Here is an 18,651-nt window from a genome sequence, read left to right as displayed (position 1 = left end):
ATTTTGACAAAGTATGAAAACTTCCCTGGTATGACTTCAGATTTCACGTTATAAGTAACTATTGTATTACCAAGGGCCAAGTTTTGGCATATAATAGAGTATTATTAAATAACCACAATTTTCTGAAAAATGTTATTAAAAGATTTCCAACTGCATATGTGAAAGGCCAGGTTTTCAACTTCACAAAACATTTCACAATAGAAGTACTGTAAAAGCAGATATAAGAACCCAGTTATTCTCTATTGAGCAAGACATGAAAGAAATTTATAAAAATGTAAAACCATGCAACCCTTCTCCCTAATTTCTTTGTTTTGTAAAAGTTTCATCAAAATAGTTATGTTGGGGCTGGCGATTTAGCTCAGTGGCAAGAGCGCCTGCCTGGCAAGCACAAGGTTGTGAGTTCAGTTCCCAGTACCGGAGAAAAACCAAAACAAAAAAAATAGTTATGTTAATATGTAATGGGTTTCTCAGCTATTTTTAGTAAATTTGTCAATAAATACTTTTGTAAATTTCTCAATTTTAATTCCTAATCTGGCAAATAGTGATAGAGAAAAACTCATGTGAAGAAAAGTTCCTCGTGGCCCTTATTTACCTATGAGTCTATAGAAAGATGGTGACACCAAGTAGTTTGAGACTGACGCTCCTTTAGGGGATGCAACCACAGGGAAAAAGCGTAGTACTCTGAAGCAAGTAGATTCCTCTAGCAACAATGTATATACGAAATGAAGTGCAATAGGTAAGCCTGACCAGTCAGGAAGTGACAGACAAAAAGAGCAAAGTAAAGTGAAAAAATAATAAAGGCCTGGCTGGAGACAACAGTAGCTGGGACAGAAAGGTACAGATTCAAGATATTTTGGCAGAGAATGGACAGAATGAAATGATTGTTTTCACAATCAAAAGATAGTCCAGGTTATCAGGCAAAATTATAATTATTTGTCCACCTATCCAGCTTAAAGGCATGAACTAAGTCTACACTACATAGATATAAATTGGCATAGCAGGGGCTGGGGAGTTAGCTCAGTGGCAAAAGTGCCTGCCTGACAAGCACAAGGTCGTGAGTTCAGTTCCCGGTACCAGAGAAAAGCCAAAAAAAATTAATAAATAAATTGGCATAGCATACGCACAGTCTGAGTTTAGTGCTGCAGCACCATTTTCTGGTGCAACTAGGTATGTTAGGACTGAATTCATTCTGACACAAAGTGTGACTCACAAGTTAGCGGTCAGTCCCATAAGACTTCTTCCCCTTCAGACACCAGTCTTGCACATCCCCATGCTACCAGCACATCTGCCAGGCTGGCTACAAATTTAAAGGTTCCTACAAATCCCCTTCGAGTGCAGTAATTTTCTAGAATGACTCACAGAAATCAGGAAAGCACTATACCATTCAGGAAGGGCCAAGTGGAAGAGACCCACAGGGCAAAGTATGGGCCTGAGGAGGGGCTTCCAAGATTGCTCCTCTGGGAGCAACACATCTGAGTGTGTACCAGCCCAGAAACTCTTCAGTCTCATCATCCCAGTTTCCATCTATGATTCTGTTATGTAAGGAGGACTGACTGACCAGTGACAATGTGACAGAACCCAATCTCCAGTGCCTGCCTCTCCCTCTCCACAGATGCAGTGGTGAAGCACTAAAGTTCCAATTCCCTGGGCAAGTGGCTGAGGGGCTGGTTCCTGTGGACCAACCCTCATTCTAAAACACCCAGCATCAACCAGTCTACCAGAAATATGCACATAAAGGAAGACAGGAGATAACATCCCCAAGCTACCAGCATATCTGTCAGCTAGCTACAAACTCAAAGGTTCCTGTAAGACTCCTTTTCAAGTTCAGTAGTTTACCAGAAGGAGCATGTTGAGGAAGGCAAAGCTGAGCAAAAGTTAAGGAAGGTAAACAGGACAAAGAGAAAGAAGATGGAAAAAAACAAGCATAACCAGACTGGGACTTACAGACCCACAAATTAAGCCCCCTTTTTATACACCCACAATGCCCTGCATGGTCTGGTCTTCCCTCCATCACCAATTTCATATCCTCCTCACGAGCTATGGTGGCCCTCTTGTCAAATCTTGTATACCTTTATACCATGAAAGTTGCTCACATGCTGTTGAAGTCAAGGTTTACAAAGGAAAGGATTTCATACAGGACACATATTTTATAAGATTATTTTATAATATTAACCCAAAAAGTCAAATGCAGAAGAGTGCAGGAGATTATCCACAGACTACAGACCCAAAGAACCTAGCTGAGGGCCTGGATTCCAAGGCAATGTCCTACATAAGTCCAGCTGAAGACCTAGAGCCCACGGTAATGCCACCCACAAGTCCAACTCGAGGACTACAGCCCACAACAACTTGAGAGGATGAGGCAGGAGGATCACAAAGGCCAGCATGGGGTACAAAGTGAGTTCAAGGCCGGCCTGAACTGCACAATGAGATCCTGTTTCACACACACACACACACACACACAGACAAGATACAAGGGATAGAGCTGTGGTTGTCCCTTGTTGCTTTGCTGCCTTCTACCCACCATGAGGTATTTCTCCTCTCTGATGCCTGTCTGCCACACCACCCTGCCTTGGAGCCAGCCAATTATGGACTGAAACCTCTACAAACTATGAGCTAAGTAAACCTTTCCTCCCTTAACTTTGGGCATCAGGTATTTTGTCTCAGCAATGAGCAAAGTAACTAAGACACACAGTGTAGAAAACAACTTTTCCCTTTCTCAATTAATTCCACATGTACTTCAGACCACACGAAAATGTCATATCTTCCTCGGATTCTATACTACGTTATGTCCTCCTGAACACTTTCTCCACAGCACTTGCAACAGCTGGGAATCCTCTGTGTGGATGTGTGTGTGTGTGTGTGCTCATGCACACGTGTGCTCGCGAACCTGCACACACGCACACGCGCCATGTGTCTGCCCAAGCAAAATGTAAATTAGAGTAAGGATAGGGACCCTGTCACTATTCTCCTTCTTCCATCTGCCATACTACCTGGCACATGCAGGCAAGTAGGACATGGTTTTAGCACAAAGGAATGGCACAGGGGCTCCGAGGAGCCAGGTGATGACAATCATCTAGAACATGGGTGTCTTGGTTACTTTTCTCTCATTGCTGGGACAAAATACCTGACGCCCAAAATTAAGGAAGGAAAGGTTTATTTCACTTACAGTTTGTGGAGGTTTCAGTCCGTACTTGGCAGGTTACAAGGCAGGGTGGCACATGGCAGAGAGCTATGGCTCCTGGCGCAGAACACAGCAAAAGCAACAAGCACACATACACACAAGGCAGGAAAATGGCCAGAAGCACAAAAGCCAGGAAATGGCCCCAAGCAGCCTTTTGCTCTCCCTTACATATGCAAACTATCCACCCCAGGGTGGGTGTAGCTCTCACACCCATAATCAAATTCTAAAAGCCTGCCCCATGGCTGCATGAGGCTTTGGGGGGACACCCACACACAAACCATAACAATGGGAAAGGAAAGCCTCACCTCTAACTTCCTTCTTCCCTTCCATTGTATCTCAAGCAGTAAGGACTTGCGTGTGATTCACACAAGCTACCTGGGGGCTGAGTAGCAGGCACAGAAGGCAGGCAGATTCAGTTCCTGAGAGCGAAGTTTTCAAGACTTGAGGAAGGGGGTCAAATTCGGTACAATAGGAGCACTTATACAACAGAGCTGAGCATGTGGACAAGTTTATAAGGTTGTATGGTTTTCTTCAGATGACTTTTTTTCTTTTTTTTGAGACAGAATCTCACCATGTAGCTCAGGCTGGTCCTGAACTCACTATGTAGAGCTCAACTTACAATGATCCTCCTGCCTCAGCCTCTCAAGTGCTGGGGTTATAGGCATGCACCACCACGCCCGCCTCTTCAGCTGACTCTTAGGACCACAAAAATAGAAAGCAGAACACAGACAGTTGGGTTGGTCTAGGAATGGAAGCTTGCAGAGTAGAAATGATGTAAGAACAATGGGGTAAAGTTATACCCGAAGTGACCCACTCTGAGGTGTCAGCTTCATATGCAAGGAAACGAAACTAGGAGGAAACTGAAAGGGGAAAAAAGGTCAAGGATTTTTCTAGATGGGCTTATGACCAGTATTTGCTATAATCAGGTGTGGACCAAAATATCTTATCTATAATTTTTTAAATGAATGTAACACTTGGACACAGTGGTTCATGCCTATCATCACAACTACTTGGGTGGCTGAGGCAGGAGAATAGCAAGCTCAAGGCCTCAACAACCTGGCAATACCCTATCTCAGAGTAAATAAAAAGGGTTGGGTACGTAGCTCAATGCTAAATTCAATCCCCAGTGCCAAAAACAAACAAACACAAGGTTTTTTGAGATACTAAAAGCTCTCAGCATCTACTTTGATCACTCTTAGAAAAAATGTTTTCAAAAATAGGCCCATGTCCTTCAGAAAAATGTCAAATTGCTATCTCTCCTGATCCCTAACAGGAAAAGCAGATCACTGCTGAAAGAATGTCTCTTTCCAGCTCTACCCTCCAGCAGTCCCAGATGAATCAAAAGTTAAGAAGCCTGTCAGCACAGGCCAAAAGATAATACTAGCAACACAACCTTAGGCACTGAAAAATCTGATGCCGATAAACTAGTAAAAAAATGCTCAAAATTCTAAATTAAAGATTATCTAGGCTGGGTGTGGTGACACACATCTATAATCCCAGCACTCAGGAGGCTGAGGCAGAAGGATCTCAGAGAACTGAAGGCCAGTCTGTGTTACATAGTGAGTTTAAGGCCAGCCTGAATTACATAGCAAGAGCTTGTCTCAAAAATATAAATAAATAAACAAACAAATAATCTAACCAGACAAGATGAATCTGCCAAACTACACTCTACCTAGTTCAATCACAGAATAGTAGAATATTTTTTGTCTCAAATGACACAACACAAAATTCACCTCTGGGTAGCATACTGAGCATCTACATTTAAAAAGTAAATTTTACTGAGAAGAAACTTCATATACACTTTTGAATGCTTCCATGTGCTTGTATTGCTTTAATGAAGACCACCATTTAAAAGGAAAAAAATCATGGCCCCTTACTATACGATCACAGTACATGTGTTGGTCATGTTTCACATTCTTTCTCCTCCTAAAGATACCACTTCTCCCTTCTGTTAACTCCAGGAGTTTAGATACTGATCTCACAATAACTGGTGTAATAAGCAGACAGAAGGCCCAGGCAGCCAATGAGAACCTTGCATTCTCGTGGCCATAGCTATAGGTTCAGGCACAAGACCAAGTCAGCCCAATGAAATCTCCTATACTTGGCAAGTATGAGAATCCATACATTTCCAGTTTGAACTTCCTTGGCTTGCAAATATCAAAGTTCAAACAAACACAATTCTCAATAAGGAAACTTTGGGCTTGAAGCAGCCTCCCTTTGTTTTCCTTCTACTACAATCCTTTTCTTTCCTTCCTATCACTTTTTTTTCTCTCCCTACCCACTCCTTTTAGATAGCAAACTATTTAAAATTAGCCACTGAGCTTTTCTAGTAGAGGATTCCCGATATATGATGTCACCGGAAGAAGGTGAGCTACTGTAAGGACTAAGCCCAGCCTCCAGGTAATTACTGTGATTAAATTACTTGAAATACAGACATTAAAGTTTAGATCATTTCAGTGGCCACAAATAGATCTCAAGCCCATACCCTACACAGATGCACAGAATGCTGTACACTGAATATCTCTACTACCATTTTTTTCATGAGGTCAACATTTTGTATGTATGTGAAAGGAAATAACACCACTGAAATTCTAGGACATTTGAAAGTAAGTTCAGAATTTCTTCCTTCCTGTTTCCCCTCAGCTAGAAATCTGTAATGGTTTAACTAAGGTCAAAAAGGCTGCAGCCACATTTGGAAAATAACCTTTCCAATCACATCATGATTACTGAATTAGATTAAAGGTGTATGCCACTCTTATTTCTTATTCCCCTTAATTGTTTATGTTCTTACACAAAGAAAACAACAAATTGACATCTTCCTGAAAGAACAGTAAAGAAATACAAGACAAAGCAACATAGGTTTAATAAGCCTTATCAGAAATGATTGGGACCAGAAGTGTTTCAGATATCGGAGATTTCTGCATTGTGTAACATTTGCATAGACCTTATCGGTTGAACCCAAAGTTTCCAAATCTGAAACTTCTTAAGCAACATATCAGTGCTCAAAAAGTTTCAGATTTTGGAGTAATTTAAATATTCAGATTAAGTATACCCAACCTGAATTATAAAAGGAATATAGAACAAGGAGAAAGTTTAGATCACAATACCAGAAACCAATGCTTGCTGCTTACACCAAGAGGAGGAGGATCTTAAGAACACAGGAACAAGAACACAGGCAGCTCCAGAAAGGACGGGGCAGGGTTAAAGCTGCCAGACTCAGCGTGTTCTCTGCCTCACTCTAGATACATGATCTATATTCTCCATCTGTAAACGACCTCTCTCTGCACCCAGACACAGTAGCAGAACATGTTGCCTATAACTCCCAAGTCTTTATCTTATAGTGCTTGGGCACTTAAGGCCAAACCTTTCTTTTGGGGCCTCATTTTAGATTTCCAAGGAAAGGACAATGATTGGTGAGCTTGGTTGTATGCCCAACTTGAGTTTAAACCAGTCTTTTGTGGGAAGGAAGAGGCTGGAAGGATTTGGGTGCATAGGTTAAAGGACAGTTAACAGATTTGTATTGGGTCAGACAGATGTACCCAACATTTCCACTGCACAGTCTCACCTTTGCATTGTTTTTCTCACAATACAAAATAAAATATTCATCAATAGAACTTCAGCGAATTAAACAGAATTTAAGAAATTAAAGGGCAACTAGTATTCTTTATTATTTGAGCGGTTCATGCCAAGAAAAATACAAATTAGGATTGGGCGTGTAGTTCAGCGGTAGAGTGCTTGCCTAGCATGTACAAGGCCCCAAGTTCAATCCCCAACATTACTACTTCCAGGTTCTAGGGTTCTGGGGTCTCCTTATAAAGGTGTTTTCTATCCTGAACAAAGAATTGCTCAGAACAAGCACAAAATGTTGCAAGATTTTACATTTATTAAAGTAGGAAGAGGCTGGGGATTTAGCTCAGCGGCAAAGCGCCTGCCTGGCAAGCACAAGGTCGTGAGTTTGGTTCCTGGTACTGGAGAAAAACCAAAGAAAATAAATAAATAAATAAAGTAGGAAAAGAAACAAGCTTTGCAGAGTGAGCACAGGCCAAGTAAAAGTAGGAAAACAGGTATACTCTGCAGGAATAAAGTACACAGGTGAGCACAGTGCCCAAGAGCTCACTCCTCAGAACCTGCATGAGCTCTGAAGAGAAGAACCAAAGACAGCATTCTCTGATTGGTCTCAGGCGCAAGGCTCTAGGAACTGTTTTCCTGAGCACTTCCTGAATCTCAAAATTGACAGGTCAAGTCCACTTGCTCTGCCACTTTGCCACATCCTAACTTCCTGCCTCACTACAAAAGCCCTCCCCCCAAAAGAATTAATTTAAAAACAATTATAAATTCTAGACATGGGAACAGAAATATAGTCCACACAATCTTGGTTCAAAGTTGGAGACCTAGAGCAATGGCAGGTACACAGTGCATGTGCAAACAACATGCAGAACTTCCTCACCATAATACTTTTTGGGGAGAAATGAAGCAAGGACCTTTGCACTGAGCACTCCCCCTCTCTTAAATTTTGACATAGAATCTCACTGAGTTGCCCAAGCTGAGTACAAACTTGCCATCCTCCTAATCTCAGCCTCCCAGAGAACCCCACCATAATACTTTTAAATGGGTTACTGTGCCCAGGATACTGATGCCCTTAGCTTTGTGGAGCAGCACCTGCAGTTAATATTCATTATTAGTACTAATGGAATATCAATATAAGTACTGATACTACTACTGATTAGTACTGATGTTGTAGTACTGATACTACTACTGATTAGTACTAATACTATTAGTACTGATGTTGAAAAGCTTGAAAAGCATTGAATGCATGACCAAAACACTACTTAAAATTAAGGGTACTAGCAAGGTAGCTGGGTATCCAATAAAACTCTTTGTGGCCAGTAAGCATATTATAAATACACACAGTCACTGGTAATGTGAATGCAAATTAATGGCTAAGGTGTAGATCAGTAGTAGAGCGCTTAGCTAGCATGGACAAAGCCCTGAGTTCAACCTCCAGCATTGGGGAAAAATTAAAACAAATAAAACTGGCTAAGATTTATTTGAAAGTTTGTACCCATTACTGGTAAGGAAACAGGGAACAGGTATGTCTCATATTGCAAAGGAAATACTTTGGATAGCTGCATGTTGCTAAGGCTTTGGAAACATGCCTTTTGGTCCAAGAATATCATGTCTTTATTAAAGCAAAACGTAAGTAAGTGACTGATTAAACAGATAATGATCACAAAAGTCTGCAAATATATTCATTGGATAATGAGTGAAAAATACAGGGTAGACACTTGTATGAACCTGAGGTTACACACTGGTAAGCCAACAAAGATTAAATTCAACCTCAAGGGATTATAAGTGGTGGGGGTGTAGCTCCACAGCAGAGCACTTGCTGAGCATACACAGGGCTCTAGGTCCAATTCCCTAGATAGGAAAAAAAACGGAAAAAAAACCCCAGGTATAGTAACAGCAGCAATATCCTCCCACAGACGAAGGAGATGACTTGCTCTGGTCTGCCCCGTGATGGGCCACCTTCAGCGCCCACAGTCCCCAAGAGACCTTCATACCTCCCAGACTGAACAGCTGCACACTAGGCACCTGCCAGGTAATTTGAGCATGTTGACCCTCACACAGTATAAGCAGTCATTATCACTGGATGGTGAGATTCTGGGTAGGCTTTTTGTCTTATTTATTTATCTATTATCTTCAAAGTTTTCTTCAATAAATATGTATTGGTTTGCAGCAAAAAAAAAAAAAAAAACACCCATGTTATTTCTTAAATTATCAAATCATAACCATAACACCACTTAATTTAAAGAGATTAAAACAATTACAGATAACAGATAATGACCGGTTTACAATTAACTGAACTAAGAAGTACAGTAATATATAACATGACAATTATTATAGGATTTCTCTCCCTTTGATTCTAATTAAAGCTCCAAACCGGACAGCCAGCTACAGCATTTTACAAAACAGTTCGTCTTCAAAGAAAGTAGCTTCTGTGGAGACTTAGCTCATAAAATAGCTATTTGAAGGATTCACTTCCATATATTTCAAGTTCCTTTCAATAAGAAAAGCAAGCAAAAAGTTCCTCCTGTGGAAACCTATATTCATAAACTTAACTAACTCAGTGTATATAAAGTTAAATTAGTTCTTGAGCTTTACCTAATATTGCTGTTTTATTTGATCACTAATAATATTACAGATGCTTCCAAATTGACAACCGGGTTATTTCCCAATAAACCCATCATAAATTCAAAACACCGTAAGTATGAAGTGTATATCCCTAATCTATCAAACATCACAGCAAAGCAACACCGCAAACTACAGTACTTGCTTCCCTTTGTGATCCTGTGGCTAACTGGGGGCTGTGGCTGGCTGCCACTACCCATCACTTTGAGACAGGGTCTCACCATATATTACTAGCCCAAGAAAAAACAAAATGTACAATTTAAGCCCACCTCCTTCCCTCTATTTTCCTCTCTCCCTCCCCCCTCCACCTCTGCAGCACTGGGGACTGAACCTGTTTTTATTAACTTTTGAAACAGGGTCTCACTAAGTCACTGAACTGCCCAGGCTGGGTTGGAACTTGCAGTCCTTTTGTCTCAGCCTCTCAGTGGGCTGGGATTACAGGCATGTGCCACCACACCCAGATTTTCTTTTCTTTATTTTTTTAAGAACTAAGAATGGAACCCAGAGCCTCCCACATGCTACACAAGCAATCTACCACACAGTCATGTGCCAAGTCCTTTCTATTTACAGTTCTGGGACCAGAACTGTGGAAAGAATTAAGTTTGTAAACCAAGGTACCACTGTAATTTCTATCTTGAGACAGGCTCTTGCTTATTGCCCAGGTGGCCTTGAACTTGCAGTCCTGCTGCATCAGCCTCCGGAGTAGCAAGGACCAACCAGGCTTTGTTGCCACGAACCTGGCTTAAAGTACCGTTTCTGGGCCAGGGATATAGCTCAGTGGCATAAGCGCCGGCCTGGCAAGTGCAAGGTCCTGAGTTCGATTCCCAATACAAAAAAAAAAAGATTTACAAGGTACCATTTCTACTGAATGTACATAGCTTTTGCACCATTGCAAAGTGAAAAAAACAGTAAGTTGAACCATCCTAAATCAGGGTTTTATGGGGTTCACTCAGGAAGCTTCAAAAGGAAATTGGACCCAGAACAACACAGAGGGCACCCACCCGCTCCTGCAGCTGACATCCTAGGGACCCGCCTGCCACGTTTCTTCATCCTCAATTTCCTTCTCTTTCTACCCTAACCCCCATGCTGAGGATGGAACCCAGGGCCTTCATAATGAGCTACATCCCAAGCTCTTTTCTCATGTTTTACTTTAAGACAGGGTCTTGCTAAATTGCTAAGTTGCCCAGGTTGGGTTCAAAAGGGATCTTCCTACCTCAGCCTCCCATCAGGCTGGGATTATAGGAATGTATCACTACACTAAACTCTTTTTATTTTCTCTCATTTTGTTTTAATTTTTTTGTGAAAGGGTCTCTCTATGTAGCCCAGGGTAGCCTTGAATTCACTATGTCCCCTGCACTGGGTTCAAACTTGGAATGATACTCCTGCCTCAGCCTCTCAAGTGCTCTCTAATCTTTTAAAGAAAACTGAAACAATAGTTGTAACTAACTACATGTGAAGAGGTCTAAAAATAAGTAGCACTACTTAGCTTGAAACAGAGAACAATTATTCATTGAAACCTGCCATATACAAGACTAGCACTAATTATTTACTATCTAAGGTTAAAACAAAAATGAGCGGGTTTTATTTACCACACTGGCACTAGGGATTGAACCCTAGTTCAATCAGAAAGCACTGAGCCACATCCCCAGATCTTTTTTATTTTTTATTTTGAGATAGGGTATCGGTAAATTCCCCAGCTTGCCTCGAACTTGGGATCCTCCTACCTTAACCTCCCAAGTAGCTAGGACAGCAGGTGTGCACCACCACACCGGGCTATCAATTGATTTTTATAACCAATGGATCCCCACTGAGCAGATTCTCATTACAGACAATGCACAGGAATGGTGTTTATACATTGGCTTATAGTACAATGTATTACCCTCATTAGAATTGATAAAACTGCTGAGGAAATTTGCCTCAGAGAAACGTAATTAGCCCTGCACACAAACACAACATGAGTACACACACACAGGAACAAACTGGCTACAACAGCATCTTGTTTCAGTGTTTTTATCGTTAAGAGTCGGTATCCTCCTTAACTACACTAGGGGAAGCACGGTACTACTGGCTATTTCCATGAACTATATCCATGTCTTGAAAATGCATGCCACAAGACACCAGAAGGTCTTGCAGACAAATGTAAGGAGAAAAAAAAAATCAAATGCTCTCCATAGCAACACAGGATCAAAAGCACTGGCCTCTTCTGTCAAGAAGAGGACGTTTAATTTTAACCAGCAAGGACAAAACTTTGGCCAAGTGCTACGACCTTGCTATTTTCTCACTCACATTCATTTGAATCCAAAACTCTGTCGCATCGCTCAGCAGTTCAACTCCTAGCTCTGCCACTCAGTGAATAGAGAAATGTACTCAGATCCACTCCTACGCGGCCGGCACACAGTCCCGCACACACGGTGGGAAGAGGTGTTAGTGACCGTGCTGAAAGTTGAGCCGTGGCAGACCTACCTCAGCAGGCAGATCGACTCAGGCCAGAGGAAGCCAAAACAACTTCACCAGTGTTCTCTCTGGGCACTGAGATGTAAGGCAAAGGAAGAAAAAAGAATGAAGATGTGCTATGGATACAAACCAACACCCCTCGATGAGTGTAATCATTATACACCTCAAACACGCACTAACAGAAAATGTAACCATTGGGCTGGGGATATAGTTCAGTGGTACAACAGTCTGGTTGGCAAGCACAAGGTCCTGAGTTCGATTCCCGGTATCAAAAAAAAAGGAAGAAAAAGTAACAACTTAAAAGATAAAAAGGCAAGTTACCAATCATTAATTCTACTAGAAAAAGGTCAAAAGGGATTAACACTTGATCCAAGACTTAAGTTAACTTGTTTAAAATTCACTTTGCTAGGGGGCTATAAGCTTTAGCTTCAGGGGCTGGGGATTTAGCTCAGTGGCAAAGCACCTGCCTGGCAAGCGCAAGGTCGTGAGTTTGGTTCCCAGTACCGGAAAAAAACCAAAAAAAAAAAAAAAAAGCTTTAGCTTCAGTGATATTCTATTATGTTACTGATTGACTTATTTTTGAAATGCGGTCTTGCTGTGTAGTCCAGGATGGCCTTGAACTCATTATGTAGCCCTAGCTAGCCTAGATTTCAGTGATCCTCCTGCCTCAGCCCCCCAAATACAGGGATACAGGTGTACACTACCACTCCTAGCTACACTTATTAACAGGAGTTTTGTGGTTCACTGTTAAACACTCCTGTAGTGGAGCTGTGGCAGTCTCTATACTGAGGCCTCTGCGTTACTGGAGGGATCTCCTTCAGGCACTTCTAATCCTGCAAACTCGCTGACAGTGTCTGACAGACTCCCAGCTATCTCCCTCATCACACTTCTGGATTCCTCTGTTCCCAAGGCAAGCACACCTCACAACTAACTATGTTTTCAAATTTTACCAGTTTCTATTGCTCTCATCCTGTTTTTCATGCAGTAGAACATTAGGAAAACCATTACAGAGTGAAATATAACAAGATTGCTTGGAGGATGCATGTCAGATAGTTTATGAGTCTCATTTGTGAGTCAGATTCCATGACCAACTTTTCAACAAGAGGTATACATGTCAAAGACTCCCACAACAGAAATTAGACATGTGAAAAGTACCCTAGTACCCTATTATCTAGACAACACATCTGGGGAACAGGTTAAGAGTTTTGGTCTCTGTGGTCAAAAATCAGTGAGCCTCTTTTCAAGGCATATTCTTCCGTAATATGAGAGACTTTGTGAAGGTAAAGTGAGTTAATGTATATAAATACTGCAGAAGGACCTGACAGATGCTAGGTGTTGCTATTACAGCTACATTCTGACTTTCTATAACCCAGTAAAAGGCATTCTTTTCTCTAAAAGAAAAAACTGAGTATCATTGGTTAAGTCACTCTAAGAAGAGGGTCATGGAGGAGGGTAGAGACTGGAACATTCATGCACCACAATAAATATACACTGCTACAACCTTTCAAAATGGCATGCTGGAAATATGTATCAAAATCTTTCAATTTGAGTTGGTCATGGTGGTGCACCCCTGTAATCCCAGCACTCAGGAGGCTGAGGCAGAAGGATCATTGAGAGTTTGAGACCAGCCTGGGCTACAAAGTGAGCTCAAGGCAAGTCCAAACTTCACAGCAAGACCTTGTCTCAAAAAGACCAAAAAAAAAAAAAAGAATCTTTCAACTTTCACATATCTTTGATACCTGCGATTCTACTTCTACGAACCTATGCGAAAGAGGTAATCTCCCACGTGAACACAGACGTATGCAGGCTAGTCACTGAAAGGTTACTGGTAATAGTACAGAAAAAAAAAAAAACTAATGTCTAGTAAAATTAATTTGGTTAAGCTATCAGAGATCCACAAATTGGGATATTATTCATTTACTAAACTGTGTAACTGACAATATAGACATGAAACATGGAAGGACAGTCATAAGATGGTAGCCGCCCCCCATGGGGCTAGAAAACCACCATATACGTGTACAGCAAGATCTCCTTTCTATTATCAATAATTGTATATGAATAGCCACAGTCACACACAACAGGACCTGAAGAGGCTGTACTCAGGCAATAAAATAATGAGTGTTTTATAGTTTTCTACTACCTACTTTCCTGTATTTGTTTTTCCATGTACAGTAAATTTTTAAATAAAAAGGGCATTAACCAGGTGTGGTGGCACAGACCTATAATCCTAGCACTCTGGGAGGCTGAAACAAGATCAAAAGTTGGAACCCAGCCTGGGCAATTTATAGAGACCCTGCATCAAAACCACAAAACATAAAAATAAAAAGGGACCTGAGTATTCCAGTACACAATCATATGCCTACCACTCTGGGACACCAAGGCCAGAAGACTGAAAATTTGAGCCAACTCTAGGCAATTTAGCAACTAAGTGATAACTTGTATCAAAGTAAAAAGAAAAAATAAAAAAGGCTGGGGATACAGCTCAGTACAGAAGCCCTGGGTTCAAGCCCCAAAGTAATAAAATTAAACTGAAAGTGACCAATAAGATTTAACTTTATTTTTAAAATCTTACATTTACATAAATGTTCCATAGCTTAAGTGCTTTTAATGTTTAATCTAGTTACCCAAATTTTTTAAGGTATACAGATTCAGTACCAAGAAATTAGCAAAAGACTTTTTTTAATGAATAGATTTTTTTACTTACTACCACAAAAAATAAAAATTAAATGAGTTAGCTTTTGAATTTCACAAACTTTTCTACACCCAATTCTTTACAATCAACATTAACCACAACTGACTAACTGGAGGTGTCCAACATTTGAGCTTTGAAGTACTTAAACTTTATTACTATTCCTTCCATTTTCCACTGATAAAACTGAGGCACTGCGAGTTTCACTGACAAGATCAAAATCACTGGGGCTGGGGATTTAGCTCAGCGGCAAAGCGCCTGCCTGGCAAGTGCAAGGTCATGAGTTCGGTTCCCGGTACCGGAGAAAAACCAAAAAAAAATAATAATAATAATAATAATATCAAAATCACTAATGTGATCAAATCCAATATTCTCGAGTTTGTGCTTTTAACTATCCAACCTTCAACTACATAATAACTACTACTGCTAACTACAACTACTACTGTTATTTATAGGGTCCAATAGTAGACTTTGAAAAGGGGGAGTAAATTTTATTAGCATGAAAAGTGAAATTAGAAAACATACCAACTGTGTATTTCCAGGAAACTAATTTTTATCACATGATGTTGGTCTTATCAGAGCTTATAAGGTGGTATTGAACACAATAATAAATTATTTACCATTACACGGTGACTTAAGTTCATCTTTTGTGTCTCTAAGCACGTTTTGCTAGCAGTTTTCTTTCCCCCTTATCACCTTGAGCACTCTATGCCAAGAAAGAGTATCTCCTTTCAACACTCATCAAACTTTGAGAAATTACGGGGATATAGTGCTTGTTGCCCTCGACTTATAAAATTTGTGACTGCTAGTGATGTGATTAATTTGACAATAAAGGTTTTAAAAACTGCCCTACTGCCACGTAGTTCACTCATCACTCAACAAATATTTAATTCGGTTTCTGCAGGCACCCGGAGTACAATGGTGAGTCTAAGTCTCTGCCGTTCTTAAGCATAAATCATACGTACAACTACATATCCTAAGGTCATAGCCAAGAGTTTTTTATTAGCAGCCTAAGGTATTAAAACTTATTCTGCCACTTGAAAGACTTGCTATGCACCTGGGGAGACAGTCTTATGGGCTACTCAGTGGGAAGGAAGTATGGTCTGTTCTCCAGCTTCACGGTTTAGGAGAAATTCCTGCAAAACTTTTTGAAAATACCAATTTCAGAGCTCCTCATCCAGTTGTCTGATTCTGAAATGAGGCAACAGAAATTTATTCTTGTCCAGTACTGAGGATTGAACCCAGGGGCATTCTAACACTGAGCTGAATCTCTAGCCATTTTAATTACTATTTTATTTTTTTTAGAGAATCTTGCTAAACAGCCCAAGCAGGACTTGAATTTGTGTTTCTCCTGTCTCAGCCTCCCAAGAGCTAGATTATAGGTATGAGTCACTGTGCCTAGCTAAAAACATGTATTTTTAACATGAATCTCAATCTAGGTTGATTTAAATGATCTGAGATCCAGACCCTGAGAAACGCAACCAGTAAGTGGAGCTGTTCAGGAGAGTGATCATTCAAATGTAAACCTGGCACAGTGGCACATACTTTAACCCCAGCTACTATACTTGGGAGACCGAGGCAGAATGAAATATGGAGCCCACCCAGCCTGGGTAACTTACTGAGACCCTGCCTTAAAATAAAAAAGGAGCTGGATGTGATGGCATACACCTGTAATCCCAGCATAGTAGGAGCAAGCAACACAGCAACTTAGTGAGACCCAGTATCAAAATTAAAAAATAAAAAGGGCTGGAGATTATAGCTCAGTGAAAAAGCTGAAGGTGCTACCTCCAGAATGAAGGAACGCATAGACAAAATGAATGAAAGAGGGGCTGGGGATTTAGCTCAGCGGCAAAAGCGCCTGCCTGGCAAGTGCAAGGTCGTGAGTTAGGTTCCTGGTACCAGAGAAAAAAAAGAATGAAAGAGCAAAGAAAGCAAACAAGGAGGCAAGCAGGCTGGACAGCAATCCTGGGTTTGAGCCCCACTCTTGCCAAAAGAAAAAAAAAAAAAAAAATCATCCAGCTGTCTGATTCTACCCTGAGGTGATAGGAACCTTAATATCTAACCTCAGGTAATGCTGGTGTAAAAGGGCTGGGGATTTAGCTCAGTGGCACAGCGCCTGCCTGGCAAGCGCAAGGTCATGAGTTTAATTCCTGGTACCGCAAAAAAAAAAAGCCAAAAAAAAAGAAGAAGAAAAAAAATGCTGGTGTAAGCGATCTAGTTCCAGACTTTGAGAAACCCAATCAGAAAGGAGAGCCATTCAGGAGGGAACATCATTCAAAAGAGACAGTTCTGTGGCAGTGGGATGTGCACTGAGTGACATAAACCCATAATCAATTCATAAATTCACAAATTTACAATTTTAGCAAATTCAAAGATAAGTATGAGGTTGGGGGTATAGGTCAGTGGTACAGCATGTGTTTATCATCTCCACCCTGGGTCAATCCCTAGCACTACCTAAAAAACCAACATGAGTATGAGTAGAGGAATTTACCAGTACCTCTCCCTTAATCCCTAACAAGAGCTTTGAGGGTGTGCCTCAATCTAGGTATCTGGGGATGCGATAAAACTATGCAGAATTGTACACTCAAGATTAGAGATGAGAATTAAGAAAAAGGAAATGGCTAGTCAACTGCAAAAAAAAAAAGTGCTGAGGTTGATTTCACAAAACTAGCTACCACTCATTTTATGCCCTATTTCACAATGCTTAGTATCTGAACAATCCACAGGGTTCCAAAGTACATTAAAAATTTGTTCCTCTCTTACTCAGGCAGAATAACAATAGCATTTTGTAAAGGGTACGCTCATTGATTTCAACAGATACATTCTTCGGTAAAGAAATACCAATCTTAATACTAGTTTAAACGTGTTTAAAATATCTTTACCCCCATCACCAAATCAAATGTCCCTTGTTTCTTAATTTAGATCATTTAAAACTTGCTGGTGACTCTACAAACCTCAGCATTTTTATTTTTTAAAAAGTGTTTTTAATTTATGAGCAGCCAACCTCCCATGGAAACAATATAAATGCTTTAACTTGTAAAAAAAATTTTAACAGAAACAGTTTTGTTCTAAGAGATAGACAAATCGAAGTAGTAAGAAGAGGTGTTTAAGCTTCTGTACACTCAAGCTTAAAGTCATCTAAAAATAAAGGAATCCCAATAAATACATTCCTCGTATTTGGGGGGTTTGGAGTGGATGGAACCCAGCAAACCAGCTGGCCCGCTGGCTCCTGGCCCTAGTTCCTGCCCTCACATCCTGTCCACTACATAATCCATGAGCTATCTCTCTGAGCCTTTCTCTTCATCCGTTCAACAGGATTAGTCAATCTGCCTCCACTGACTGATTTGAGATTTTTCCAGATACATTTGTTTTTATTATCTATACTTCTTCTCGGACTTCTTTTTATTATCTGCACATTTTTAACCAGAGAAATAGCAAAAGAAGGATGCGAAGAGAAAAGCACAAAGAACCACATCTGGCTTGAGTCTCCATATATCTAAACGTTCAGGCTGGCTGCGTTCTGAATAGTATCGACGACGACGGCAAAGTTCGACGGGAAACTTTCATATTCAAGAAGTTATTAAAAATCTCCATAGCCTCCAGCTCAACCAAGAAGCCGCTCCTGCGTTTCTTCAAAAGCAAAGCCTTTAGTCTGAACCACAACAAAAGACTACCCAAAGGAAACGTAATCTACGAAACTGTCTCCTGATCCAAAGGCAAACAGATGTGAAGGAAGGCGCAGCCTACTCCTCGTTGGTTTCCTTTTTTCTCGGAATTCGGGTTACATTTCCTCACACAAACCAGAAGAGACTGCAATTGTGCCTCGGGTCCATACCAGAAACCCGAGTCCGTGCGTGAAGGGCCGGCGAAGCCGGGACCCCGGGGACGCGCTCTCCCTGCACGGGGAGCCGCTCTCCGCTAACGCCCACCGAGGCAGCCCGGCAGCCCCGCGCAGGGCCACACGGCATTGAGCGTCCTTCACTGACAGGGTGGTGCGGGCGCTCGGGAGACAAGAAAAGGGGATGAGCCGGGGACTCGAGGCCGGGGACGGGCGGGTGGCGCGGCGCTGCTCCCCGCGGGCTCGGACGCCGGGGAGGCTGGAGAGCAGCGAGGCTGGGCCGGCCCGCCACCCTCCGGC

General features: G+C 41.3%; 1 protein-coding gene across 8 annotated transcripts in view; it reads right to left on the bottom strand.

Annotated features, from left to right (window-relative positions):
- The window catches only part of Itsn1 (intersectin 1 (SH3 domain protein)), a 219,678-nt gene that overhangs the window by 200,411 nt on the left and 616 nt on the right, over positions 1–18,651 (bottom strand). The gene's annotated exons all lie outside the window — the stretch shown is intronic.

Source organism: Chinchilla lanigera, unplaced genomic scaffold (assembly GCF_000276665.1).
Source record: "Chinchilla lanigera isolate Chin_1 unplaced genomic scaffold, ChiLan1.0 scaffold00006, whole genome shotgun sequence".
NCBI lineage: Eukaryota > Metazoa > Chordata > Mammalia > Rodentia > Chinchillidae > Chinchilla > Chinchilla lanigera.
Note: the sequence above shows the minus strand (reverse complement) of the source record. Positions and strands in the feature narration are given on the sequence as shown.